This window comes from Sebastes fasciatus, chromosome 15, assembly GCF_043250625.1.
Source record: "Sebastes fasciatus isolate fSebFas1 chromosome 15, fSebFas1.pri, whole genome shotgun sequence".
In the NCBI taxonomy this organism is placed as follows: Eukaryota; Metazoa; Chordata; class Actinopteri; order Perciformes; family Sebastidae; genus Sebastes; species Sebastes fasciatus.
This window is the reverse complement of record NC_133809.1, coordinates 32062688-32084286: the sequence shown is the minus strand read 5'-3', so window position 1 is coordinate 32084286 and position 21599 is coordinate 32062688. Positions and strand designations below refer to the sequence as shown.

Below are 21599 nucleotides of genomic sequence, written 5' to 3'. Positions count from 1 at the left end.
CCAGGCACTGTGGATTTTTGATGCATTCCATGACTTTTTCTCCCCCCTGACCTGAAATTATGTAAACAAACAGGAGGGAAGTTACAAATATCACAAAGACCGACGGGAAGAGATGCAAAAATGTGCAAATGTTATTCCACGTGTTCAAATGGATCCACAAATGCGTATACACCATTTTACATGAAAACTTCTAACATTTTTGTGTGGAACTACTGTAAATATACGTGTTTACAGAGTATTTATGCGTATTTGCAAATCGCCCTGTATTTTTGTGAATGTGACTTTACACAACACAATTACAAAAATACATGTTTGTGGATATTGAAATATTTGGAAATCATGGTACACATTTTGTGGATTCTCTTCTGTGGATTATAGCTATTAAAGTCCAATAACAAATATAAATCCCCCATTAGAAACTCATGTGCACGCACACTTAACTCTCACAAACACTCAATAAAATCTATTCTGAGGAAAGTGATATCACTGGTGTAGCGTACAGATGATGTAATGTAAAAAACATTCCCCAGTCTAAAATATGTTATTTAATTTTTTTCCCCACAGCCATCTGGTGACCTTCTGATATTATCTTCCAGGTTGAGAACCAAGAAGTTGACCTCGAGAAAAGAATTTCATTGCAATGTTTACTTTGAAAATAAACAAGGAAAGTCACAGTATGTAAATTAAAGAATTTTTATAACGTATCGACACTGAACCTTGCAGTAGGCAGAACGTTTTTGGCATCTTTGGGCAAAAAGTCCATAATAACCTTTCAGCATATTGTAATTCAAGTGTTCTGAGAGAAAATTAGACTTCTGCTCCTCCTCATGGCTCTGTTTTCAGGCTTTAGAACATCTAGCCCGTGACGGGAGACTTTTACCAATCACAGGTCATTTCAGAGAGAGAGCGTTCCTATTGGCTGTGCTCCAGCTGGTGGGCGGTGCTTTCTAATTTTACAGCTAAACAGTACACTACAAGATGATTCTGAGAACATCTGAGGAGAGAAATAGTCATTACAGTAACAGAATATTGATTCATATTTGATCAGCGCTGCCTAGTTTGACCGTTTGGTCGGAGTTTGCGAGTGATTGACAGCTGCTCAGAGACGGCAAGGCTCCAGCTCGGCTCTGATTGATGCTGGCAGATGCCATTCGGAGCACCAAAGGACACCGGAGGACACAGAGGCACATGATTTTTTTCATATTACCTGTCTCATGCACTACTGTCAGGATATACACCAATCAGCCATAACATTATGACCAGCTGCCTAATATTCGGTAGGTCCCCCTTTTGCCGTCAAAACAGCCCTGACCCGTGGAGGCGTGGACTCCACTAGACCTCTGAAGGTCTGCTGTGGTATCTGGCACCAAGACGTCAGTAGCAGATCCTTTAAGTCCTGTATAAGTTGCGAGGTGGGGCCTCCGTGGATCGGACTTGTTTGTCCAGCACATCCCACAGATGCTCCATCGGATCAAGATCTGGAGAATCTGGAGGCCGAGTCAACACCTCCAACTCGTTGCCATCCACATGATGTAAAAGAAAACGTGATTCATCAGACCAGGCCACCTTCTTCATTGCTCCGTGGTCCAGTTCTGATGCTCACGTGTTGTAGGCACTTTTGGCGGTGGACACGGGTCAGCACGGGCACCCTGACCGGTCTGCGGCTACGCAGCCCCATACACAATAACCTGCTCCTCACTGTGTGTTCTGACACCTTTCTATCAGAACCAGCATTAACTTTTTCAGCAGTTTGAGCTCCAGTAGCTCTTCTATTGGATTAGACAACACGGGCCAGCCTTCGCTCCCCACGTGCATCAATGAGCCTCGGGTCTGACCCTGTCGCCGGTTCACCGGTTCTCCTTCCTTGTAGCACTTTTGGTAGGTCCTGACCACTGCAGACCGGGAACATCCCCCAAGAGCTGCAGTTCTGGAGATGCTCTGACCCAGTAGTCTAGACACCACTATCTGGCCCTCGTCGAAGTCGCTCACATTCTTACGCTGGCCCATTTTTTCCGATTCCAACGTCCAAAGTTCAAAGTTCAAAATATTCACTTGCTGTCTCATATATCCCCCCCCTCACTACCAGGTGCCATTGTAACGAGATAATCCATGTTATTCACTTCACCTGGCAGTGGTCTGAACGTTAAGGCAGATCAGTGTATTTGCTCCATTTCTACCCATGGCAGCTGTAAACTGAGACACTTGGGGCTGTAAAGTTATATTTTCCCTGCCTGTCCTATTACCACTATGGAATGATACAGTGCAGAAGTATTCACACAATTCCTGGGATGCCCCAGCAGCCTAATGGTTAAAGCTCATCCCACATAACTGCAGCATCCATGATTTGATTTGCTGCTGGGGTCATACACCTCTCTAAAATACACTACTGAGTTCAATGCGACATGCAGGATTCTGTGTAAACTGTCTTATGTTCATCCCCTCACTTAATAGAGAGCAATACCATTGAAAAAAAAGTCTTTCTAATCTACGCTTGTTTGAGAGTATTAGTTCGATTGGACCATCGAACTTCTAGCTGGTATGCACATTAAAACACTGTGATCCAAGAGGATTAAGGAGGACGGATGTATGATGAAGGATGAACGATGATGAACTAATGATGATTTTTCTATACAATAAACAAATTAAATCATTATATATATCCACCATTAGGGCTGTCAATCGATTAAAATACTTAATCGGGATTGATTGCAAATTTATCGCACATTTTTTATTTGTTTTAAATGTACCTTAAAGGGAGATTTGTCAAGTATTTATACTCTTATCAACATGGGAGTGGACAAACATGCTGCTTTATGTAAATGTATGTATATATTTTATTTATTATTGGAAATCAATTAACAAAACAAAACAATGACAGATATTGATCCAGAAACCTTCACAGGTACTGCATTTAGCATAAAACAATATGCTCCAATCATAAGATAGCAAACTGCAGCCCAACAGGCAACAACAGCTGTCAGTGTGTCAGTGTGCTGACTTGACTATGACTTGCCCCAAACTGCATGTGATTATCATAAAGTGGGCATGTCTGTAAAGGGGAGACTTGTGGGTACCCATATAACCCATTTACATTCAATGATCTGGAGGTCAGAGGTCAAGGGACCCCTTTGAAAATGGCCATTTTTTTTGCAGTGTTCTTTAACCTCCTTCCTGACAAGCTAGTATGACATGGTTGGAACCAATGGACCAATGGATGCTACATCCTCCGAAATATCAATTGTGATGCTATTTATAACAAACATAAGTCAATACTAGTTAAGAAGATTATACAACCACCTCATCATTGAAGCAGATTGCCTTCCTTACTGGGTTTGACTATATCCCCTAGGTAAGTGGCCTATCTAACACTGCTCCAGAACAATACCAAGATTTTTAAGGAGTCGGGTACTAACATTAAATTAGGATTGATAACATGCAGAAACTAGAATGGCACTCGGAGAGCGCAGACCTCTGGCAAGCTGCCCGAGTATGATTGCCCCCCCTCTCCGTGCAGCTTGCGCCATCATTCACGTGTATTTTTGTTTATGTTGAGATCAGCTGTACTTGGCGGAGCATCGTAAAACACTTCATTCAAACTGGACAGAAACAAAATAAAACTCACCTTAACCGTCGTCGATAGTCTTTCCAACAATCACCAAGTGTGCTTTGATCAAACTCAACCGTAATTTCACAGAGTTTAATGTGAAAAAACGCAGAATCTACAGGTGTCCCCCCTTTTAGAGGCCAAGTAATCCTCACTGGGAACCAGCGACAGAATTAGTTAATTAGAGACACCCTCTCCCGAGGGAGGCCCTCCCGAGGTTGATCACGCCTCGGGATGTGTCCCGTCGGCAATTAAAGTTTATAAGAGTTATGAATAGTCTTTGTATTTCATTGTCTGGCTTTACGGTTTGGGTCTTTTTAATTTTTAATGTTGGTTAATGATAAAACTTATTTGTCATTTTATTTTAGTTGTTCATGATGGGTTATGATAAAACCTTGTAATCTGGATTTCAACCTCCTGTTTTTTTTTGTGTTAAATTCCGGAATAAAGGATTAAGAAATTTTGACTTGAAGTCTTGGTTCTTTTTTATCATTGTTTTATATTATTTTGTTTTACTTTTTTAGATGGGTTATGAAAAACCTTGTAATCTGGAGTTGAACCTGGTTTTAGAATTTTAATTAATAATTTAAATCAGATTTTTGAACCAGATTAAAGTGAATTAAATTAAATTACCATATTTGGAATATGTTAGGAATTGACAAAATTAAAAAGACACTCACCTCCTGACCCACACAAACCAGTTGTTAACACCGTTAGGTTGCACTTGTTCGGCTAATCAGGAAGCAGTTCTTGAATGTCTTCCTTCAAACATTTCCAAACGTGTCCCAAATACACTGCACAACTACAGGAGGCACTGACAAGCAGGGTGATCCAGCAGGATTCCAGGTTTTCCTGACGGTTTAACTCCGGTAACTATACTACTATTTATAGCTCTGTTAGTTAGCTCAGTATTTGCGTTCTGCATCAACTCTGTAAACCATAAACATACACTCTGTTTTAACGTTTGTCTTTACAGATCCATCTATGAGAAATGACCGACAGAATCATCCCAGAGGAGAAGCAAATATTAGCTGCGAGCAGATAGTTCTATTTACATGGAGATACAGAGCTAACATGTTAGCATGTAGCTACATTACAGAGCTAACATGTTAGCATGTAGCTACATTACAGAGCTAACATGTTAGCATGTAGCTACATTACAGAGGTAACATGTTAGCATGTAGCTACATTACAGAGGTAACATGTTAGCATGTGGCTACATTACAGAGCTAACATGTTAGCATGTAGCTACATGAGACAGTGTGTAAACACAGCGAACATCAGGGTGGAAAATAGAAGATGTGAAACAGTAGTCAGTTCATTATTTCTGGTAAAAGACACCTGATAAACGTACTGAAGTAATCAGAGTAATGGTATATTATTTACTGTAGAAGCTGTCTATCTGTTACCATGACTACAGACCGGTTACCGGAGCTTACTGGAGCTTACCGGAGCTGAAAGACTTTCTCCTGTACCATGTCAACATAACTGCAGGTGGAATTAAAAATGCTGTGTATAATTAATATTGTCATATGTCTACTCAAATAAAGTTTGACTGTGAAACAGAAATGTGTTGTGTTGCTTACAGTCATTATTTACTACCTGTAGGCTACCCTTCCACATGCATGACATCAAATTAATGTTTCATATCACCTGTTGAAACAGTGTAATTACATAAAGCCTTTGTGAAAGAACATGTTATATTTAGATGATGGGAGTACATGAAGCCTTTTCTGCTGGTTTTTGCAGACTAACAGAAGTAGGAGCAGACTTTGCTTATAGTTACGAGGCGGACGGAGAGAGAGTCACTCTGTGGGCGGGGTCACCTAGCTGGAGCTAGATGCAGAAGCTGAGTCAGGGATTCTCTGTGTCTTATTTTAGAGTTCTGCATAGATGAATTTAAAGCTCTGACTTTGAGAGTTAGTTGTCTTTTATTTAGTTATATTTGGTTGCTTCTCCATTGTTTTATAATGGTTTGTGATACAATCTTGTGATCTATATTTAAACCTGGTTTTTAGAATTTTCCGCTGGACCCCAGGATCATTGGGTGTTTCGGCCACAGTAAGATACATGACAAACTAACCTAAACAGTCCGACTACATAGCCTACTGCCAGCTTTAGTTTTAGCTGGTGGAGCTGAGGGTTTATGAGGGTTTATGAGGGTTTATGATACTTTATGAAGGTAATAAATGAATAACACAGAGGCTCCGTAGTCTGTAGTCTCACCGCTTCACGCCTTCCGTTCCTTCACAATAAACTCCCCAGACACTGAACACTGGATCACTGCTGACCAGGGAACTAAAGTCAGTCACAACTCAACTCAATAACTTACACGTGTTTACTGTTAGCTGTTAGCCGCCGAGCTAACGCACCGTGCCTGTCTAAAGCGGTGGAGGGATGAGAGACTGCAGACAGAGCAGATTGAAACGTTGCTTTCCTCCATGTTTAACCGTTTCATCATGTTTATGCTTGTTGAACAGGTGTAATGACGTATCTTGGCTTTACACTTGCAAAGTTTTATTGAACTTACAGTAAGGAGTAGTTGTAGCCGTCTCCACCGCGGCCTCTCTGATCAGCTGTTCACAGACTGACTGACTGTGTGTTGATGTGAGTGGAGAGCTCCGACAGCGCAGCAGAGGAGAGGAAGCAGCGTTAACCATCCATAAATATAATGATTGTTCTGATTCATCGTGTTCCAGACAGCCTTTTGCGATGTGTTCATCGCGCATGTTCATATCACGATGACGATGAAAATACGAGTTATGGGTCAGCCCTATTTCTTATTAATTATAAAAAAATATATTTCAGAGATTCCTCCGCGTACCACTACAGAGAGCTAGCGTACCACCAGTGGTACGCGTACCACAGTTTGAGAACCACTGCCATATTCAATTGTATTTTAAGTTTTGGGTTGGAGGTAAGATTAGAATGGTAAGTATTAAATGTTATGTGATTAAATAAGAGATAAGTTTTAGGCAGGTAATCCATGAGTGAGTAAGGGTAAGGTTGTTTTTGGACAAGATATTGTAAGAGTATTCTTTAAAGAAATTGGGTAAATTAAATGGCAATGTTCCGTGATAAAAGAAGAGACAAGTGTTAGGCAAGTAACCAGAAGCTCCTTCAGCTTAGGGCTTCTTTTAAAGACTGAGATAACTCTGAAGTCGTCAACCAGTGTGGTATCCTTCAGTTGGTCTTGGAAGTTCCTCTTGAGTTGGTGATTGGATCGTAACGTGTGCTGGAGTAAACCGATATTAAGGGGATAATTTGATGTCCTGATGGTTTTGTCACATCTGGATTTTCTTTGTAGATCTCTTTTTGTATTGTCCGTAGGAAGGATCTGGGATAACCCCTCTGTTTCAGAGCTTGGAAAAGGAGTCTTACGGCATGGTCCCTATCCTCCTGTTTTGAGCAGATTCTGTCAAATCACAAAAGTTGAGATTTGAGGATCCCTCTGAAGACATGTTTAGGGTGAAAACTTTCCTTGTGGAGGAGGGCGTGCGTGTCAGTTGGTTTGAAGCAGACCTTGGTGCCAAGGGTGCCTGTGTCATCAAAGTCTGGTCCCTTCTAGACCACTGTGTCCAAAAATTTGATTTCCATCTTGTGTGTTATTGGTTTCAACTTTATCAGAGTGTGATGGTTGTTCAGGATGTTGACAAAGTCTGAGAAGTCCTCTTCGGAATGGGTCCAAATACCCCAGATATCATCCAGATATCTGAAGTACTTGAGCGGGAGTCTGTCACACTTCTGAAAGGCTGTTTCTTCCCATTCTGCCATGTATATGTTGGCATATGCCGGAGCAAATCATTTGCCCATTGCTGAGCCTTTGATTAGGAGGTAGAATTGTCCGTTGAATTCAAAGTCGTTTCTGGTTAAACTTAAGTGTAGAAGGTGTAGGATTTCATGGTTCGGTCGATCCTTGGATGGATATTTTTGTAGCCACTTTTTCCCGGTTGCCCAGCCCAAGGAGATGTCGATGTTTGTGTAGAGACTCAACGTCCATTATGATGAGAATGCAAGGTTCCTGTAGGTGCATGCTGCGTATACGGTGTACCAAGTCCTCTGTTCTTTATGTAGCTTGGGTGACAGTTTGATAGTGGAATCAGGAATGAATCGAGTTATTCCGCAATTCTGTAACTTTCACAGCCACAATCAGAGATCCTATATCCTATAATCCTATATTGAACGATCTAGGTTTCAGGAGGTTTGTGAAATTTTGGTAGAAGGTAAAAACACCTCGGGCTGGGGGCACTTTCTCCTTTTAGGTAGGAAACCTGTTTTTTCGTAAGCCATTTTTGTTCTTGTAGTATCTTCAAGATATCAGATATCAGATCTGCTGTTTCCACGAACAGTGTTTTTTCCAAGGGTATATAATAGGACTTGTCCTGTAATTGGCATAGAGCTTCCTGGACATATGCGGTACTATCCATTATAACTGTAGCGCTTCCCTTGTCTGCAGGTTTATGACGATGGTTGTATTACTCCTGAGTTCCTGTAGTGCTGCTTCCTCTTGTGGTGTGAGATTAGGTGCATCAGTTTCATGTTACAGGTTGTTCATCATTTGTTGATCCATTTTGTTCAGGGTAAGCACTTCCGGAGGAATTTTTTATGGATCTGGTTCCCATAGAGATGTGGGTAGGAAAGGCTTTTTTTGGATGGGTTCAGTTGGTCAAAAGTACGTGGCTAATTTCAGTCTTCTGTGACATCTTTAAATTAAAAAAGCCTCCCAGGCTTGCTATATGTTGCGTGCTGTTTGTGGGGTCCAGTGTATGTTGTCCCTTTCCGTGAAGAAGGATTCTTTTTTGATGCGTGGTATTTGGTGGCCGGTGTCCTCGATGAGGTGGTTGAGTACTTTAATATTGGCTTTTATGTTCTCTGGTAGATCCTGTGAGTAGTGGATGAGTGGGATAAGGATAACTGCTTGTGGGAAGGTATTTATGGCCGCCACAAGCATGGCATGCAGGTCTTTCTTGAGTAGGGAGGTGTTTTCTTGGTTCTTGTTATTGAGGCCAAAGGAAAGAATTACTTTCGTCACACTATTTGACCTTGGGGTATTGTGTCTCAGGAGATTTGTGGCGTGGCTAAGGTTGGCGCCTGGGTAGCAGTCAGTTTGAATCCGGTCATCTGAAATGCGTGGCAGTCTGGCAATATTTGAGTCTCCAATGATGAGAATTGGTCTGAATTGTTGCACACACCTGCACGTGAGATAAAAGAAGCGTGAAGTCTATGTGAAGAATTTTTATTAAGACAGACAAATCAAAGATATGTGAGATTATAAGAAATGGTGCGAAGAAGGGGTGAGCTGCTATTAATATAGCGTCCTGCAGGTGGCGTCAATCTTAGTGGAAGGTATTCCATTAAAACCTCACAAATCACCAAGTAACGTCACTCGTCCTGTACAAAATGGTTAGTGCTTAAAAGTAAGTAGCATGTTGGAACACAAGTAAATAACATAAGGGAATAATAAAATAAATTAAAATATCATGAAAAGAATGAAAATATATTAGTGTAAATAAGAAAAAACATGCAGTTAATAATACATATTAAATATGGACGAGGAGTGCAAGTCATGGTGCTGTGGAGGAATAAATAGGAAAGGGGGGAAAAAAACAAATTTGCTGCAGGTTAAATTGCTGTGGAGTAAAAGGGCTTTATGGTTAAAAGAGAGATAAAAACATTGCATTAGGAGTTGTAATAAGGTGAGTGCTTGCTTTTTATTATTTGTAAATGTTTGATAAAATATATGAATAATTTTTCTTCTTAATATTTTTCCTTAAGTTCTATTGTTTTTAACAGGCAGATCCAGTTTCTCTCCGCTGACCTCCGTTGAGCAGTGGACCAATCCCTGTTGCTTTCAAGGCCCATGGATTGAAGGTTGTGTGGGCCGTGTCTTTTAAAATGTAGATATAAAACTGTACTACCATGTCCCCATTCCATAATGTATTTGTGTTGTTTTATTCTGAGTATTATGGCATTTTTTTGTTTCTCCAATATATATTTTTTTCAAATTAATACCCACTTTACCATATTTATTTAAAAACATGGGGTGAATGGATAAAATGAATATCAGCTTTGTGAAGCGCTTCCTTTCGACGTTTGGGATTAAAAGCTGTGTGTACTAAAATGTCTTTAAGGTTTTTATTTCTCCTGTAAGCGGAGATCATACGGCACCCTCCGAGCGCTTCATTGTTATTTTGAGTTTCCTGGAATTTATTTCTGAGACTGGTATTAAAAGTTTTGGTACTGAGTGAATGTGTGATGACTAGGGGAATGAGGGTTTGGTTGGGTGGTTGTGAAGCAGGTGCATTATTGTGCTGGAAGGTGCCGTTGACCTCCGCTTTAATGCTACTGAGGAAGCGCTTCAAATATCCCCACGGCCTCAGTGCACCAAAGAGGGTTCTAGTGGCTTGCTCCACATCTTCCGGGTAAGTGCAGATCCTATTAAAACGAATCAGCTGGGACTTGATCAAACCTCTAAACGTGTTTAGGGTGGTAGCTGTCTTTGTGCAATAGTCAGTGTCTGTCAGTTTCTTTAAAATAGACTTTGGTTGCAAGTTCCTTAAATGTGTGACTAAAATTGTGAAAAAAAAAGTTGTGTGTCCAGGAATTCGATGCTAGAATTTTGTAGGGAATACTGGAGTTTGATTTTGTGGTGGTGTAGGTTTAAAATCTGAACAAATTCCCCAAATTCCGCTTCTGATTTGTCCCACAGACCGGAGATGTTGTCCAGATATCTGGTGTAAAGGAGAGGCTTTAAATTACATTTTTCAATAGCCGATTTCTCCCACTGGGCCAAATAAATGTTCACATAAGACGGAGAATATTTTCTCCCCATCGCGCAGCCACACATTTGAAGCTAATATTTGTCATTGAATTGAAAGTCGTTCCTAGTAAGTGTTAATTGCAGTAACTGTAAAATGGCATGGTCCGGTCTAGTTGTGTCTGGATGTTTGAGGAAAATTTGTTTAATGGCTGAAAGTCCTAGTGGGGTTTTGATGTTGGTGTATAATGAGTTGATGTCTCTTGTAAAGAGGAGAGTATCACTCATGATCGGCCGGCCGACCGGAACCACCGAGGGGACTGTCCAGGTTTCCGGGCACTTGTGTCTCGGAAGATGAACTCTAGAACACATCGTCAGCTGTTGCCCAAAAGCCCTGGGAGAAGGACGCTACACATGGCGCCACGACCAGGTGCTGAAGGCAATAGCAGAAGCCATCTCCATCGGCATCACCCAGAGCAAGCCTCCTCGACCAGCAAGACTGCCTTCCTCTGAGCAGGGGAGAAGCCCAAGCCCCAGCCAAAGGGGGCAGTGGGACTCTTTGGAAATGCACCGGACTGGCAGATTAAGGCTGACCTGGGGAAGCAGCTCCGTTTTGATCCCAGAGCACATCGCGGAAACCACCCTGAGACCAGACATGGTGCTGTTCTCAGATTTATCAAAACAGGTGGTCCTGCTGGAGCTGACCGTGTCCTGGGAGGAGCGGATGGAAGAAGCAAATGAGAGGAAGCGCACCAAATACGCTGACTTAGTGGAGGAGTGCGGCAGGCGGGGCTGGTGGGCAGGGTGTGTGCCAATAGAGGTGGGCTGTAGAGGCTTCGCAGCTCGGTCTCTCTGCAAAGCATACAGCTTTCTGGCCATCACAGGTGCACACCAGAGAAAAGCCTTCAAGAACACCACAGAGGCAGCTGAAAAGGCCTCTAGATGGCTGTGGATCAAGAGGGGCGATCCGTGGGTACATGCTACCTAGACACAAGTTGGGACCTGATCAATCCCGGCTGGGTCGCCTGGGTGAGGGTGTATGATGTTGAAAGACCCGAAACACCCAATGATCCCAGGTTCCATCACTGACGATGTGTCTAAGTGAATCAGTAGATGTATATTTAACTGCATATTTGGCAGCAGATAGAATAGACGAGGCCTTGGTTCATCTGGACTGTCCAGGTAGGTTTTTTGTTTGGCTGTAAGGTGTTTTTGATCGTATCGTTTTTTGATGATGTTTCTGATTAATGTTTGTGTTTCTAATTGAAGGGAATGTAATAGTGGTTTGTAATAAATGATGTAATTTAACTGTTTGTTTGCTTCTAATATGTAAATGCTCCTATCCTGTAAAACGATTTGGCCTCCTTTATCTGCAGGTTTTAATGGGTTAATGGGAATTGGGTTCCCATATGGACAGTCCAGTGAACGGTATGGGTGCTCGTTGTGTAGCATTCCGGAAACATTCACAGAGTTTTAGTCGCCTATGGAAGGTGAGGAGGTCCCCTCGGAGCTCCGGCCGACCGGGAGGAGCCGGGGTTGGGATGAAGGTGAGTCCTTTCTCCAAAACTGTAAGCTGTGTGTGGGTGAGGGAAAATGTAGATCAGAGATTAGTTATATTTGATGAGTGGGGAGTTGTATATGAACAGTTGTCCCCAGTTAAAAGTTGAATTGTTGTTGCCAGTAATTACAGATGGTTCTTGCGGTGTCCTGGGGCCAGTGTATTGGGTCTGTGTCTGAAACTCAGAAAAGGAGTGGATTCATTTCAGGTAAGAAATTAAATTTTTGCAGAGGTGGGAGTAAGTCACACATGTGCAAGTCACGAGCAAGTCTCAAGTCTTAACCTTCAAGTCTCAAGCAAGTCCCAAGTCATTGTGGTGAGAATCAAGCAAGTCAAATCGAGTCCCTGCTGTAAGTCAAGCAAGTCAAGTCAAGTCACTGCTCAGGTCAAGAAAGTCACAAGTCAAGCCATACGAAATTCTGATGATCTAACCCAGTTTCCACATTTAAAATCAGTTCAAAGACAGTGGTCATGAAAGGATGATTATAGACATACTTTACAGGGCTCATGGCGAGTCAAATTAAAATGCTCACCTTGGCAAATAAAAAAAAGTTGCAAGTGAAGAGTCCCTTGAAAATATTGAGTTAAGGATAAATAAATATTGCTAACAAAATCTGTATTCTTCATTCCTTCTCTCTTACTTTTATTTTGATCCGGATGCTGCTTTAATGATAATAACAATAATAATGATAATGATGATGATAATGATAATGATAATAATAGCTAATGTTATGGGAATATCACGTATTGAAATGAAACATTTACAAACCTCCTCCGATTATTAATTGTGCATTGGTAGGCTATAAACTAACCCTTAGCTATAAAACAACAAAGGAATACCTTTCAGAAACTTTTAGAAAAACTTTTAACAACGAACTTGATCATCAGAAAATAATGCATCGTAATTAGGAATGAAGCAATTTCTGCCGTGATAAAAATCAACACCTGGGCTGTAATCCCATCTGCCTGGTGCTGTGGCTAATCTACCTAACGCCTGGTCACCATATCAAACACTATAGATTACTTTACATAACGTTAGCTAACGGGCTAATTTAGTTAGGGTATTATCACAGTGTAGTTAATTTACTAACGTTAGTCTGTTAATAACCTCAATCAGATATGCATAATAAGCTCCGGTCCACTATAAATCTAGCATAACATTAACGTAATTTGCATGCAAATAAATTATTGAATTAGCATAAAAATCAAACGAAATGTACCTTGAAAACACATGAAATACTAGCTAAATAACAAGGCTTTAATCACAGGCCTGTCCCCCTCATGACACACTGACAGTCTGGGAGTCCTGTAGAGAGTTTCTCTCAGAGGAAACTTATTGTTGTCTGGGCCTACGTACATTATTTTTCAGCTTTACTTTTGAACCCGAACCATCTCTGTCACATCATGTTGCTTGCCACAGTCTCAGCCTATTATAATTAAAAATGTGGAGCTCAGACCACATTTTGGTCAGGATGGAGACACCGTCCGGGTGAAAGACTGACAGGACGGACGGTCCTGAGGGAGTTATAAGAGGAGCTAAATGCCTGTTGATGAGCAGAAGGAACTGTGTAGAATAATTAATCAAAACGACACGTTTGATGTGCGCATACTGTATAAGCACGGAGGGTTCTATGGTTCAAAACTACACTAAATGTAACTAACGGTTCTTTTTCTAACTTCGTTCGGTGTTTCACTATGGGAATCGCCTCGGCGTGACCAACTAAGGAAGCTCCAATGACACAACGTCTGTCATTGACAGACAGGTCGACCTGTGTTAGGGCTACGCCCCCTCATATTAACACAGTCGACCGCCCCTTACAAATCATTCTCGCTTTTCTTCCCGTGAAGAAACTATAGCTCCCTCAGCTCATCTAAGCTAGCTTGGTTTTTCTGCTTAACAGTTCACAGACGACCCGTCAAGGAACACGTCGCCGAACGCAGTTCCCGGCTTTAGTTTGGTTTTGCTGAGTAAGTACTTCGTGAGAAGTGTACTTTGTGGTGTTACACAGGATAATTAACCGAGCAGTGTCCGCATTAAGGCGAGCTGTTTTGTCCGGCTAACCTGTATTTGTTTATCGGTGTAGCCGGTGACTGTGTAACATTATACCGTACGGCTAGCGCGTTAAGGCGAGCCTACTAGGTTCAGTTAGCATTAGCTTGTTAGCCGAACCGAGTACCCGGAGTTCAGCTAACGTGTCACGGCGAGCAGACTCTAACGGTGCGCTGTTAGCTCGGGCTAAACCCCGTTTGCTAACGCTACTAACCGACAGGCTAACGCGTTGCGGCGCGCCTGATACGGCTGAATATTTATACTTTTCGCTCCTTTTCCAGTCGCCATGTCTTCGGCTGCTCCCCCCACCAAAGGGTCGGAGCCGAAGGTTAAAGAGGCTGCATCCCGCCTGTGCCCTGCGTCATGCGGGGCTTCCATCTCGGGCAAGGACCCTCATCCTATGTGCATAGCTTGCATGGGCGCTAAACACGCTCAAGCATCGCTGGCTAACCCCCAGTTATGTACCCACTGTGCGTCAATGCCAGAAAAGATCCTGGAAAGGAGGCTGAGAGTGGCAGTGGCCGGTAGTCAGGACCCGTGCCTGTCTGGAGCCATCTCAAAAGCCACAACCAGCACCCATCAGCCGCGAGCCTCAACCGGCTGGGCGGACTCGATGGACGCTGTTTGCCCGGACATGCCTCCACTTTTCGAGGAGCTCCTCGAGGTGGAGCCGGGCTATGAGGACGCAGAGGGCGATGCCAGCTCTGACCTCCTCGACATGGACGACATGGAGGATGAGGAGGATGACTCCACATTTCCTCTTCAACAGTCCAGACCCCCCAGCGCTTCTGATGCTGTTCCCACAGTGGACAGCAACTTATACGAGGTCTGAAAACGGGCCGCGTCCAGATTGGGGATTCAATGGCCTGCAGCCCAGGACGCCACAGGGGCGGAGAGAGATCTATATGATGGTAAGAGGCTCCCACCAGCCCAACCACCATCTAAACAACTCCTGCCAGCAGTGCCTGCCTGCATGAAAGAAATGAGCAGGTACTGGTCCAGCCCATTTAAGAGTAAACTTCCCACCAAGGGCTACTCAAAGCTGGAGATCCACGGAATGGGTGAACTGGGGCTGGCCGAACCCCCAGCGGTGGAGCCTTCAGTGGCTTATCACCTCCACCCAAACCGTCGCTCTCTCAGCTTCCTCCAACATCTCTCTACCTAGTAAAATGGAGCGCCTCACGGCGTCTGTTTTCCAGAGGATGTATAAGTACGCAGCGCAGTCAGTGTGCTCTCTTAATGCAATGACACTGCTATCTGCGTACCTGGCGGAAATCCTGGAGGAGATGGGTGGACAGCTGGACTCAGGTTCACCTAACCCTGCTCTCTGGGATGAGATTTGTGTGGTGAACGACCTCATCCTGCGCTCCTCACGTGGCGCAGTGCAGGGCTGCGGTCATGTAATGGGACTTGCAGTCTCAGGTGAGAGGGCCCTGTGGCTTAATCTCTCAGGCCTGAGTGATGCTCAGAAGGCAGAGGTTATGGATGCGGCATACGACCCCACCAAAGGTCTTTTCGGTCCAGCTCTGGAGAAAATGAGAGAGACCAGCACCCTCAGAAAACAAGAGGGTGAAGCTTTTGACCTCTGCCTACCCCGACGACCCATCTCTCGCCCCCCTCAGGGACCAAGGGCTGGCTTTGCCGCCGCAGCCTCAGCAGTGAGGGAGAGACAGGGGTCGGACCGCAGACCACAGAAACAGGCAGCTGGTCAACAGACTAGCCAGCAGCCTCGGTCAGAAAAAGCTAAGCCATGGGGCAAACACTCTTTCGCTGCAGTTGCAGCAAGAAACCGCCCATCCCACCCCGGGGACGGGAAGAAGAGGCGTGCGACCTAACACCCCTTGCTTCTCCCTCCCCCCCTCCCTCAAAGAAAAGAAGGGGAATGGAGGTGGAGCAGAGCCCCCAAGCTCAGGCTTCAGAGGCCCTGGTGTGTTCCAGTTTTCCAGAGGTCCTCTCTCAGTTCCTCTCCCCTCATGTTCAAGGGGAAGAGAACAGGGGGCAGGTAACACAGTGTCACCAAGCACTTGTACCCAGTTCAACACTAAAAGAAATAAAGTGTGCATTTTCACAGCCAGGCCAAGGGCCGAGGGTGAAATGTTCCCCCCAAAACAAAATAAAAACAAAACAAGGTCATGGCCTCACAATCCCAGCAGATGGAGCTCACGCTCCTCTGAGGGGAGGCCGCTCCCTCCAGGTGATGGAGGTGACGTCACCGCAGGGCGTGCCCAGTCCACTCGCTGCGCAGACAGACCAGTGGCGCGCATGCGCAGTTCACACATGGGTTTTGTCGAATACCAAGCCATCCCGTTTGGGCTGTCATTAGCACCGAGGGTGTTCACAAAGTGTGTGGAGGCAGCTCTGTCTCCGTTACGGAACAGCGGCATCAGGATATTCTCGTACATAGACGACTACCTGATATGCTCCCACTCACGGGAGCAGGCAGTCAGGGATTCCGCTGCGGTGATAAATCACCTCAGGGATCTTGGGTTCAACATAAACTGGGCAAAGAGTCGAGTAGAACCCGCACAATGTACAGAATACTTGGGTCTCAACATAAACTCGCTCTCCTATCGAGTCACGCTGTCGGAGGGGAGAGTAGCGTCCCTCACTCAGTGTCTCTCCCGTTTCCGGGTAGGGACAGCCGTGACGTTCAGACTCTGTCTGCGCCTACTCGGCCTCATGGCGTCAGTGATTTCTGTCGTACATTTGGGACTCCTATGGATGAGGGATTTTCAGCGCTGGGTCGCGGCGTTGCGCCTGTGCTCACGCCGTCACCTCAGCCGCAGAGTGAAAATAACGCCAGCTTGTGTGCTGGCGCTCCGCCCGTGGGAGGACCGGACGGCTCTCGCGTCAGGTGTCCCGCTAGGGGCGGTGTCATCCAGGGTAACCATGACAACGGACGCGTCCCTGTCAGGTTGGGGAGCGACCATGTTGGGCAGAACAGTGAATGGCACCTGGGACCAGAGACTGGCTCAGGCTCACATAAATCTCTTGGAGCTTTGGGCAGTGTTTTTTGCACTAAAGCATTTTCTGCAATTTCTCCAAGGTCGCCACGTCCTGGTGAAAACAGACAACACCACGGTGGTCGCATACATCAACCGCCAGGGCGGGACTCGCTCACTGCCGTTACACAGGTTAGCTCGGAAGATAATCATATGGAGCAGCTCGAGGCTAATGTCCCTCCGAGCGACTCATGTGCCAGGCGTTTTGAACAGGGGCGCAGATCTCCTGTCCCGGGGAAACCCCCTGTACGGAGAGTGGACTCTCCACCCGCAGGTGGTGGAGCAGGTGTGGCAGAAATACGGCCGGGCAGCCGTAGATCTCTTCGCCTCGCAGGAAAACGCTCACTGTCGACTGTTTTTCTCCCTGTCAGACGTAAATGCACCTCTGGGGGTGGATGCGCTGGCCCACTCATGGCCAAACGTGCTGCTCTATGCATTCCCCCCTCTCAGCCTGATCTCCCCCACTCTAGCCAGGGTGAGAGAGCAGGGCTTGTCGCTAATCCTGATAGCACCACGGTGGTCGTCCAAGCACTGGGTAGCAGAAATAATTCAGCTTCTAGTGGGCGAACCGTGGCCTCTCCCCATACGCAGGGATCTTCTATCCCAGGCGCGCGGGGAGATCTACCACCCACACCCAGACCGCATTGCGCTCTGGGCCTAGCCCGTGAAAGGTGGAACCTGAACGCGGCAGGCCTGCCTGCACAGGTCATTGACACCATTCAGAGTGCAAGGGCCTCCTCCACTCGCTCTCTTTACAGTTGTAAGTGGCGGGTTTTTGAGGAGTGGTGCGACTCGAGGCACACCATTCCTTTTCAGTGTTCGGTGGTTGACCTGCTATGTTTCCTGCAGGAATTGGTAAATAAGGGTAAGGCCTTTTCTACCATTAAAGTGTATTTAGCGGCCATCTCAGCCTGTCATGTAGGCTTTGGAGAGAAGCCTGTGGGGCAACATCCTTTAGTTTGTCGCTTCATGAAAGGTGCACGCCGCAAGCTTCCAGTTTCCAGGCCCCTGGTTCCTCTGTGGGATCTGTCGGTCGTGTTGGACGCCCTCTCTCATCACCCATTTGAGCCTATAGAGGCGGTGGGGATGAAGTTTATTTCACTTAAAACAGTGTTGCTCTTAGCCTTAACCACAGCAAAGCGTGTGAGTGATTTACAGGCTTTATCCATCCGCCCTTCCTGCTTACAGTTTGCCCCAGGGCTCACCAAAGTCTGCCTACGGCCCAATCCAGCTTTTGTGCCTAAGGTGGTGGAGTCAACCTACAGATGTCCCACAGTGGAGCTTTTGGCTTTTCACCCGCCTCCATTCTCCTCAGTGGAGGAGCAGAGGCTTAACACATTATGCCCAGTGCGGGCTCTGCATGTCTATGTGAATAGATCAGCAGGTTTCAGGAAAGGAGATCAGCTGTTTGTGTCCTGGGCCACTCCCCACAAGGGCAAGCCAGTTTCCCGCCAGAGGCTATCCCACTGGATTGTGGAGGCCATATCCCTGGCTTATGGCTGTAGAGGTCTGCAACCTCCACGGGGGTTAAAGGCTCATTCCACTAGGAGCATGGCCACTTCATGGGCCCTGTTCAAGGGAGTGTCAGTGCAGGACATTTGTGCTGCGGCGAGCTGGGCTACGCCTCACACTTTTTTAAGGTTCTACAGGCTGGATGTCTCGGGGCCATCCTTGGCACGGGCTGTGCTAGAGGCAAACACGCCAGGGTCGGTGTGATGTTCACTGTCTGGCTTATTGTTTATGGCTTCGGGAAACGTATGCAATACGGGAGTGGTCTATATCTCCCATAGTGAAACACCGAACGAAGTTAGAAAAAGAACTTAAGGTTACTTAACGTAACCCCGGTTCTTTGATAACAGAGTGAGGTGTTTCACCAGCACGTCCCTACATGCATAGACACGGAAAGAAACCGTTCTAGAATGATTTGTAAGGGGCGGTCGACTGTGTTAATATGAGGGGGCGTAGCCCTAACACAGGTCGACCTGTCTGTCAATGACAGACGTTGTGTCATTGGAGCTTCCTTAGTTGGTCACGCCGAGGCGATTCCCATAGTGAAACACCTCACTCTGTTATCAAAGAACCGGGGTTACGTTAAGTAACCTTAAGATCTGTTGGTGTCCGTGTGTAATTGTGCCTTAACAGCAGCGGGGTGCGCTGTGCTGGCTGTCTGTATACTATCTCGTGAGCACAAATGAATTAATGAGTGGAACATGAGAAGCGTCTATGTAAGTATAATATTGTTATTTTAATTGTAGTGAAACTGGGACAATTTATTAGTGACTGTTGAAAACCTGGACATTTGAGTGTTTTACAGATATTTGTCGGGACTCGGGATACATCAGCTTGAAACTGGGACAGTCCCGGACAAACCGGGATGTCTGGTCAACGTAAACAACACACCAAAATACCGGTGCCTCCATCACCCACATTGATAACCTGTGAAATTGAGCACACAGCTGTGTTAGCTAGTAACGTGCCCCCATAGTTTAACTGGTTATATGGCCCCGAATCAGTCCCCTGATTGTCTTTTACATTAACGATATGTCTTCTCAATAAAATGCAAAATCGATTTGAAGCCAAGTCTAACGTAGCTTAAACATAACGTTAGCTTTCTAGCTAACATTTAACCAGCCAATAAGTTAGCTAAAAAGACACACTCACGTACCGTTCTTTGTGGGTTTTGTGGTGACGGATGAAGTTGGATGTTGTGGTGGTCGTGTCACTGATTTTTGAGCTGCAGACCTGCATACCGCTGTTCTCTTCTTACTACCGTCACCGACAACCTAATCATTGAATCCAAATATTATTATTTTTATACTCGGCCCCTCCATGACAGCTCGCTGCCTCCTGCGTTGGCCTCTGCTGCGTCCTAGTAGGTTGCCAGGTTTGCGCGCATTGCACTATAAATCACCCGATGTTTCAAAAACAAAACGTAACTTCTCAATATCTAGAACAGGAGAGAGAAAGAGAGGAGAGAGGGGAAGGGAGGGGGAGGCAGAGAGAGAGAGATAGAGAGAGAGACAGAGAAGACGAGAGTAAGTAAGAGCATGGGGGAGGTCCAAGGGTTAGGGTGAGACCGCTAATATTTGTACCTGAATTTTAGGACACATCATTAGTAGTGGACCCCAGGATCATAGGGTGTTTCGGCCACTTATCACTAGACACCCTCTCCCGAGGAAGGCCCTCCCGAGGTTGATCACGCCTCGGGATGTGTCCCATAGTCAATTGGATTTTAGGTTTTGGGTTGGAGGTAAGTTTAGAATGATAAGTATTAAATGTTACGTGATTAAATAAGAGATGGAAGAGGCAAGTAATCCATGAGTGAGTAAGGGTAAGGTTGTTTTTAGACAAGATGTTGTAAGTTAAATGGCAAATTTGGATTATAAGTACTCATTATATTAATATTGTTGTCGTCATTAGTTTTCTTAGGCTGGGAGATTTGTTTGGAACCGGTAAGTATTAGATGTTCCGTGATAAAAGAAGAGACAAGTGTTAGGCAAGTATTCCGTAAATGAGTAGGGGTAAGGTTTTTTAAAACAAGGATATTGTGAGAGTGTTCTTTAAAGAGGAGTGGATAAATGAATGTCTAATTTAGGTAATGAGTTATACCTTTTATCTGTTTCTATGTCCCGGTGCATCCCCGGCCTAATCATCTAAACTGGACTAGGGGATGGTGTGTCTAGGTCCCGGTGCATCCGCGGCCTAGTCACCTAAGCTGGACCAGGGGATGGTGTGCCTATGTCCCGGTGCATCCTTGGCCTGGCCACCTAAGCAGGGGATGGAGGATTTGGGGGTTGGGAGGAAATTTCAATTCAATTAAATTTCTTTTTATATAGCGTCAAATCATAACAAAAGTTATCTCGAGACGCTTTATATATAGAGTAGGTCTTAGACCGTACACCATAGTTTAGAGACCCAACAAGACCCAACAAGATCCATCAAGCGCGCTGTGGCCAGGAAAAACACCCCGTTTAGTGGGAAGAAACCTGGAGCAGAACTGGACTCTGGGTGGGAGGCCATCTGCCGAGACCGGTTGGGGGGAGAGAGAGAGAGAGAGAGAGAGAGAGAGAGAGAGAGAGAGAGAGAGAGAGAGAGAAACAACCACAGTAATAGCACAGCAGCTGTAATAACTAATACAAGTTGGACTAATAACAAAAATCAATAGCAGTGGATGTAAAAGAGTGATAATACAACTATCGGAATTGATATCATTGGGTCGTCCTCAGACAGGCTTTCAAGCGGAGCTTCCAGCTATCTCAGTCCACCATACATCTGGCTAGCTCGCCAGCACTGTCCAGCATCTCTTCTCAGTACGTCCATGTATGTTGGTGTGGGACGTCCCTGTGATCGATGCCCGTGCGTTGGTTCCCACAGCACCAGCATGCTTGCTGGGAGTTCTTGATGTCTTTGGCAGTGACCGACAAGTCTCATTCTCCAGGCTGCCACTTTGTCACTTAGCCTTGGCAGTCCCTTGTTAGCCTTGGTAGTCTCTCGTACAGACAGGTATGAACTCGCTCCAGGTGTGACCCCGCTCCATGGTTACCTGCGAGACAAGAAAGCACAAAGACTCCGGGGAAGAAATGTAGTTAGTAACAATGAATGGGACATGAATATATACAGAAGGAAAA

General features: G+C 45.2%; 2 long non-coding RNA genes across 2 annotated transcripts in view; both read left to right on the top strand.

Annotated features, from left to right (window-relative positions):
* LOC141783056 (uncharacterized) overlaps positions 1–21599 on the top strand; it is a 281504-nt gene that overhangs the window by 21506 nt on the left and 238399 nt on the right. The gene's annotated exons all lie outside the window — the stretch shown is intronic.
* Positions 3590–21599, top strand: part of LOC141783057 (uncharacterized) — a 233219-nt gene continuing 215209 nt past the window's right edge. Inside the window, exon 1 of the long non-coding RNA XR_012597203.1 lies at positions 3590–3659. This is a non-coding gene — a long non-coding RNA (uncharacterized LOC141783057). The remainder of the gene's footprint in view (positions 3660–21599) is intronic.